Raw genomic sequence first — 7,500 nt, forward strand, 5'->3', positions numbered from 1 at the left:
ACGTACGCGGATTGCCGAAAAGTTCTTGGTTTTAGGTAAAAGAAAATACAGGAGGATCAGTTAATTATGATCTTATTCAACACATTCCCCTCGGAAAGAACTCGGAGGGTTTGGCCTCCGACCAGACCTTTCGCGACGCCCTTAAACCCAGAAACTTTCCAGCACCCCTTCGTATGTATGTATGTATGTATGTATGTATGTATGTATGTATGTATGTATGTATGTATGCATAAAAATGTATGTGTGTGTGTGTGTGCCTGTGTACAATATGATATTGACTTGTGAATCTTTGACAAACATGATAGCATACTTTATGGTTGCAAACGAAATAGCGTCCTTGTTAGCAATTAATATGTACAGACCAGTTGCCAGGAATGTGTTTAATATATAAATCAGTGTATCCAGTTGTGTTACATAGCTAAACTATTCGGTATTTAAGCAATGCGTTCGTGGATAGTTCATGGAATCTGATGTGATGCTGATGAAAGAGCAATAATTCTTGAAATATGCACATACACCCATTACCTAATTTTACTATCTTCGATCGCATTAGACGTATCATAAACGTATTTGTAGCAAAATCCTCATTTTCACAATTTTTCTGTTTCGCTTTATGGAACTCGTATGTTTTCGAAGATCGAAATCCCTGTCAGGCCTGCGGATAATCCGAAAACATCAACCACTATACCTTCCGGATTGTTTTGAATTTCTTCGGATGCCTTTTGGCCTATGTAACGTCGTGCAGACGGTCCCGTGTTCTATCGGTTCTGTGATACGGGGGTTATGTGTTTATCTGTTATTTACTGGTTGCAAGTAATTCCGAAAAAGAAAACGAAAGCATCTGCATCTGTTTTTCCAACGATTGACTGAATGCGGCATCGTTATTAAATCCAGCAAATGTGTATTCGGAGTTACAGCTTTTCATTCCTCGGCAGGGTCGGCTCAGGGTACCGGTAACTCGGGCAGTCGCCTGGGGCGCCAAGTTCCAGGGCGTGACAAGGATAAGGCAATTTCCGCAGCTTGTACACGCCAAAGTTCAGCTTGCCCGGGGCGCCAGCAACCCTAGGGCCAGCCCTGTTCCTCGGACACTATCATCGACAAGGAAGGAATCTGCCCATTCCTCGAGAAAGTGAAGACCATTGTAAATTTTCCATCACCTACATCGCTGCAGAAACTATGTAAATAAAGGCGGCGAGATGGCAGAAACGTTAGCACGCCGGGCGAAATGCTTAGCGGTATTTCGTCAGCCGCTACGTTCTGAGTTCAAATTCCGCCGAGGTCGACTTTGCCTTTTATCCTTTCGGAGTCGATGAAATAAATACCAGTTATGCACTGGGGTCGCTATAATCGACTTAACCCCTTTGTCTGTCCTTGTTTGTCCCCTCTGTGTTTAGCCCCTTGTGGGCAATAAAGAAATAGGAAACGTTAGCACGCCGGGCGAAATGCTTAGCGGTATTTCGTCTGCAGCTACGTTCTGAGTTCAAATTCCGCCGAGGTCGATTAAAATAAGTACCAGTTACGCACTGGGGTCGATATAATTGACATAATCCGTTTGTCTGTCCTTGTTTGTCCCCTCTGTGTGTAGCGCCCCTAAATGGATCATAGACCACTCGTATACACGTATAACACAAAACCCAATCGCGACTCATCTAGACTGATCTAGAGAAATTCACCGCTTTAGCTTTATATCTCAGTATACCGCAGACGTATTCCGCATCAAGCCTAGTACTGATTCTGTCCGTCACTTTTGTCCAACCGCTACGTTACGGCGACGTAAACACACCAACACCGGTTGTCAAGCGATGGTGAGGTTCAAACCCAGGCACAAAGACATACATATATAGATATATACATATCTATCTATCTGTCTATCTATTCTCATACACGCATACATATTTCTATAGCTATACACATACGCGTGTGTGCGTGTATATGTGTGCGTGTATATGTGTGCGTGTATATGTGTGTGTGTGCGCGTGCTAAACGTCATGACTAGGAAGAGAAGATAAGGAAACAGGAAAGATGAAGCAGGTAGAGGTATGTTCTCCCCCCTCACCTTCCACCCCTCGCTCTTTATTTCAGCACCACAACCCCACCCCACGCCCCTCCGTCGGCCTTGTCTATACCCTCCGCCCCACCAGCTACTTCTATGCCACTCTCGTCGTTTCTTGGCGGAGCTGAAAATACCCCCGCACCCCTGGCGTTCTCTTCCCCGACCATCCCCCCCCACCCGACTATGGCACCCCGTTCCCATTGCCTTCATACCTTCTTACTTATCATACCTACACCTTGTTTGCACAATAACCCAACACCACCTCCAACACCACCTCCATCACCACACCACCACCACCACCACCACCATCATCATCATCATCATCATCACCTCCACCAACATCACCACCATTACTACTACTACTACTACTACTTAACTGCTACTGCTACAACCACCACCACGGCCACTACCGCTATCACTGATATTGGCAGTGGTAGTGATAGCGGTATATATATATATATATATATATATATATATATATATATATATATATATATATATACATATATATATATATATATATATATATATATATACATATATATATACACATATATACACACACACATACATATTTTGTTGTGTCTGGAGAGAGTCGTTCTCTTTCAGAGCCTCAAGAGGACAACAAACATTAAGGCAACGCAAACATCTCAAATCGCATACAATATTATTATTGGAAAAAATTCAAAGTCTTACTGCTGTTTCTGGAATATCCCCCAGTAAGGGATATTCCATCATCAGAGACAAATAGGGAATATATATATATATATATGTATGTATATATATATATATATATATATATATATATATATATATATATATATGTATGTATGTATATATATATATATATATATATATATATATATATATATGTATGTATATATATATATATATATATATATATATATATATATATATATACATACATATATATATATATATATATATATATATATATATATATATATACATACATACATATACACACACATATATACATATACATATATATTATATATATATATGTAATATATATATATATATATGTGTAGGCACATATACATACACATACGAGTGTGCAATAAAACTGTAGGTAAGATATAGGGAGTATAAAATAGAAACTTCCTTTTATGGTTATCACCCCCCACCCAGACACATAATACACACTTTTATATATATACATGTATGTAAATGTATGTATATAAATGTATGTATATAATTGTATGTATGAATGTATATTTGTGTGTCTGTACATATATATATAAATGCAACTGTATGAATGCGTGTATATCTATCTATCTATCTATCTGTCTGTCTGTCTGTCTGTCTGTTTGTCTGCCTGTCTATCTATCTATCTATCTGTTTGTCTGTCTGTCTGCCTGTCCGTCTGTCTGTCTGTCTGTCTGTCTGTCTGTCTATCTATCTATCTATCTATCTATCTATCTATCTATCTATCTATCTATCTATCTATCTAAACACATCATACACCCAATGATCCTGGTGTTTGTAAGACTATAGGTAAAGATATATAAAGTATAAAATAGAGACTTCCTTATTTGGTTATCAAAATAATCTTTCATTAAAAAATAGTTTCGAAACAGAAAAACGAGGCGAGCATCCCAAATCTGATGCTGGCCCGGCTGAGTCAGCGGACAAGATTCTTCTTCCATTGCATCTTCTCTCTAATTCACGTTGGGTGTTTATTTTGAGAAATGTTGGTTGTTAACATAATCTGCCTCTTCCTTCGTCACTGGTGGGTAGATGGTTGCGCCTTTTTACCTTGTGCTACGACCTGCTAGAAAAGGGCAGCTAAATAGACCCCCAACTCACATCCTATCATCTAGCCATCTACTAAGCTATCCTTGCCTTTCACCATCTCACCTACTCATCAGCTTTAACCATCTGTCTGTGCGTCCTTCCATCTGCCAACTTCTGCCACCTCATCCGCCCCCTCATTCCCGCTATCCATCCCTGTCATCCATCCACCCACCCACCCACCTATTCTGCCGCACCCCGTTATTTGTTTGTAACAAACTTTTATACACTCGGCAACAAATATGCGCGAACCAAGTGAAGTGTCTCTACGTGGTCGCTCAACACGCAAGAAATAACAGCCAAGAAGTAGGCATTTACGCAATCGCTCAAAATGCTAGAAATAACAGGCAAAAGAAAGACCACTACGTGGTTGCTCAATGCTAGATTTAATATCCAAGAAGGAGGTCACTCAGTGGTTGCCTAATATGCTAGAAATAACAGCCAAAAGAGAGAAAGAACAAGAGAAAGAGCGAAAGAGAAAGGGGGGGGGTATCTGAGGTATATAATAATATAGAGAAAATGCAGTTAAAGCATCCAATTAGTTGCTCGGAGATCAGTCCCTATAGGCGTTCCTTCCTTCCGTCCCCTTCTATCTTTCTCTCCATCACCCTATTAGGATCAGCTGATCCCCGCATGGTTCTTGTTATTATTGTCATAAATCGTGTACAAAAGCCTTGCGGTATTTAATTACGGTCCTAAGATCTGAGTTCAAATCCCACCGCAGCCAATTTTGCCTTTTATCTTTCCGGGATCGATAAAATATAATGCTAAACAAATACAGGGATCCATATCATATATTCGACTTATTCCCTCTCCAACCCAAACAATTTCTGGCCTGTTGCCTATGCAAAAAAAAAAAAAAAAAATTATTGTTATTAATACTTTTTGCAGCGAATGGAACCTTCCCCTCTTTGCGTATCTATACCGAATTTGGTAAATATCCGGGCCAGTTTGGAAAAGTGAAATTTGAGATTGAAAGAATGCTCCATATATCATTGTATAAATATTGCATATTTTACAACGTGTATCTCTATACACGTCATACTTCTATACATACTCCATATATCTACACACGCACACCTACATATCTATACACACGTCTATACACACACCAGGTATTTATGCACACGCCATATAGATTACAACTTGTCATATTTCATTACTCGTTCGACTGAATTCAACCACGGCTAACTTTCCATCCTGACTAACTTTAATAGCATCAACCCCCACCTCCTCTCTGCCTTTCCCTTGTATGTATGTATGTATGTATGTATGTATGTATGTATGTATGTATGTATGGATTGATGGATTTATATGTATATGTATGTATAAGTATATATATATATATATATATATATATATATATATATATATATATATATATATATATGTATACGTATGCATATACAAAAAAAAAAGCTTTAATATTTCGTACGAATTAATTATTTCTTTAAACAAACGTTTACACATCTACATAACGTTTCAATCAGTTTGACATCCGATCATCATCAGGTGGATGTGAACATAGCACTGGAGTGAATTCGAACTAGCAACCCATATATCTAAAACTGAAGTAGTAACACTGTTAATCCACTCAGCAAATGGTTGCTTGTTCACACATCTGTGTCAGATATTTGAACGTTGAAGTGTTAATTATTTTTAAAACATAGAGACACGACTAAGAAAACATCGTTTGACAGAATGGTTAGCGCGTCGAACGAATTCCTAGTGGCGTGTTTTTTCTTTTTTTGTTTTACATTCTGAGTTCAAATCCTGTCGAAGTCACTTTGGGCTCGTCATCCTTTCGGTGTCTATAGAAAACGGTCATTTACTGAAGTGGATTTCTTTCTCCTCTCCTAGAATCAACTGATCCCTGCTTGATTGTTATTGAAACGTGGCCCGGAGCCAGTCGTAAACGACCGAGTGAGGTCCTAGCGACCTAAAATATATATGTTCCATACCAAGCTATAAAACAATAACTAAATCTTTGCAACCACCCAGGAATTGATGTGCTGTGGACGGGCTAAGGAAGGAAGAAAGGCAAAATCGCCTCGATGCACTTTTATAAGTTTTTTATAAAAAGAAATCTTGCGTAATTGTATAGTTGTTGCCACAAACTCTAATATTCGGCTTTTAAAAAAAATTAATGTTTTTTCATTTTTTGTTAAAGAGAAAGCAGTAATATGCAAATCAAGTATAAATTGTTGTTGTTGTTTAGCACCAGGTCAGCCCCGACTGTGAGCGAAACGTTTCAGACATGACCACTGCAACCTATCTTATTTTCAGAAATTATAAACAGGACGACATCATCCAAATACATTCATCCCCCACTTTCTTTTTACTAAAACACGTATGTCGTTTGAGAGGAATTCAGTTGTTATTTCTAGCAGGCCAAGCGCCCATGTAGGAGCTCCTTCGTTGCGAGTACCGTGGTCGAGTTAATTGTTAGGAATTATTAGTAAAATAAACGGTATTTTTGATTCTTTTCAATGATTAGGGGCCGGGAATATCCCTTTGTGCTTGTCTTATTTATTTATAGGCAAAACTTAAGATCCATTTGTGTATGAATTAATTTATGTATGTATGTATGTACGTGTGGTGTGCGTGCATTTGACTAGTCGTTACCGGCGAAACTTCGAAGTTACAATCTCTGCGAACTCTTCTCTCTCTCTCTCTCTCTCTCTCTCTCTCTCTCTCTACTGAGTGAATGCTGGTAATTCAACGTGTTGAGTTGCGTCCCTTCTTGAAAAAAAAAAATTAAAGTAATGTAATCGTTCGATAAATAGGGTTCGATAAAATAAATGCTAACCCGAAATAACTACTATAATTAATATGATCAATTAAAAGCTCTTGAAAGCAGTGCCCCAGTATGGCCACAATCCAATGAACGAAACCAGTAGAAGAACAGAATATGTACGTGTTATGTAGAAAAAAATGTATTTGAAGCTAGGAGAGATATGGAAGAGACCTACCTTAAGAGTAGCTACACCAGCAATGATTGAAGATTAGCTACAACTCGAGTGGGAGGAGTAAGAGGGTGGTAAGGGAACTGAGCGGTGTGTGTGTGTGTGTGTGTGTGTGTGTGTGTGTGTGTGCGTGTGCGTGCGTGCATGTGTGCGCGCGTGTGTATTACGATAGTGGAGAAAATAGTAAAGAAAGTGGGGGGAGGGAAAGGAGAGACGAGCAGAGAGCGAAAGAGACGGAGAGAGAAGAGAAGAGAAAAAAAGAAGAGAGAGAGAGAGAGAGAGAGAGAGAGAGAGAGAGGGAGAGAGTTGGAACCAAATCATGTATACATGGAAAGTTATTTTCTTTTCTAAACAAGAAATTGTAGGAAGTAGATGTATAGATGGATGGATAGATAAATAGATAAATAGATAAACAGATAATATGTAACTGAACAGAAGGTTCTAGAGAGAGATGTTTCTCAATATAACTAAATAAACAGACAACGAGACAAGAGCTAAAACAGACAGACGGACTGACAGATGGACATTTAGGTTGGCACATACATACATACATACATACATACATACACACATACATACATACATACATACATACATACATACATATGCAGAGACAACAAAATACATACACTCACACATGGCTGTGTGGTAAGTAGCTTGCTTACC

The 7,500-nt window shown here is 38.6% G+C and overlaps 1 protein-coding gene across 3 annotated transcripts in view; it reads right to left on the reverse strand.

Moving 5' to 3' along the window:
• The window catches only part of LOC106868335 (uncharacterized), a 181,312-nt gene that overhangs the window by 94,718 nt on the left and 79,094 nt on the right, over positions 1-7,500 (reverse strand). Inside the window, exon 1 of one of the 3 annotated variants that reach the window (XM_089363164.1) lies at positions 7,464-7,500. This exon is cut by the window's right edge and continues 546 nt beyond it. The exons of 1 other annotated variant lie outside the window; for it this stretch is intronic. The gene's annotated coding sequence lies outside the window, so the exon portion shown is untranslated. Of the gene's footprint in view, positions 1-6,840; positions 6,869-7,463 lie in introns of those variants that run through there. One more of the 3 variants, XM_052972618.2, reaches the window with a different exon arrangement.

The sequence above is a fragment of the Octopus bimaculoides genome, chromosome 14 (genome assembly GCF_046866305.1).
Source record: "Octopus bimaculoides isolate indiv1 chromosome 14, ASM4686630v1, whole genome shotgun sequence".
Classification (NCBI taxonomy): Eukaryota; Metazoa; Mollusca; class Cephalopoda; order Octopoda; family Octopodidae; genus Octopus; species Octopus bimaculoides.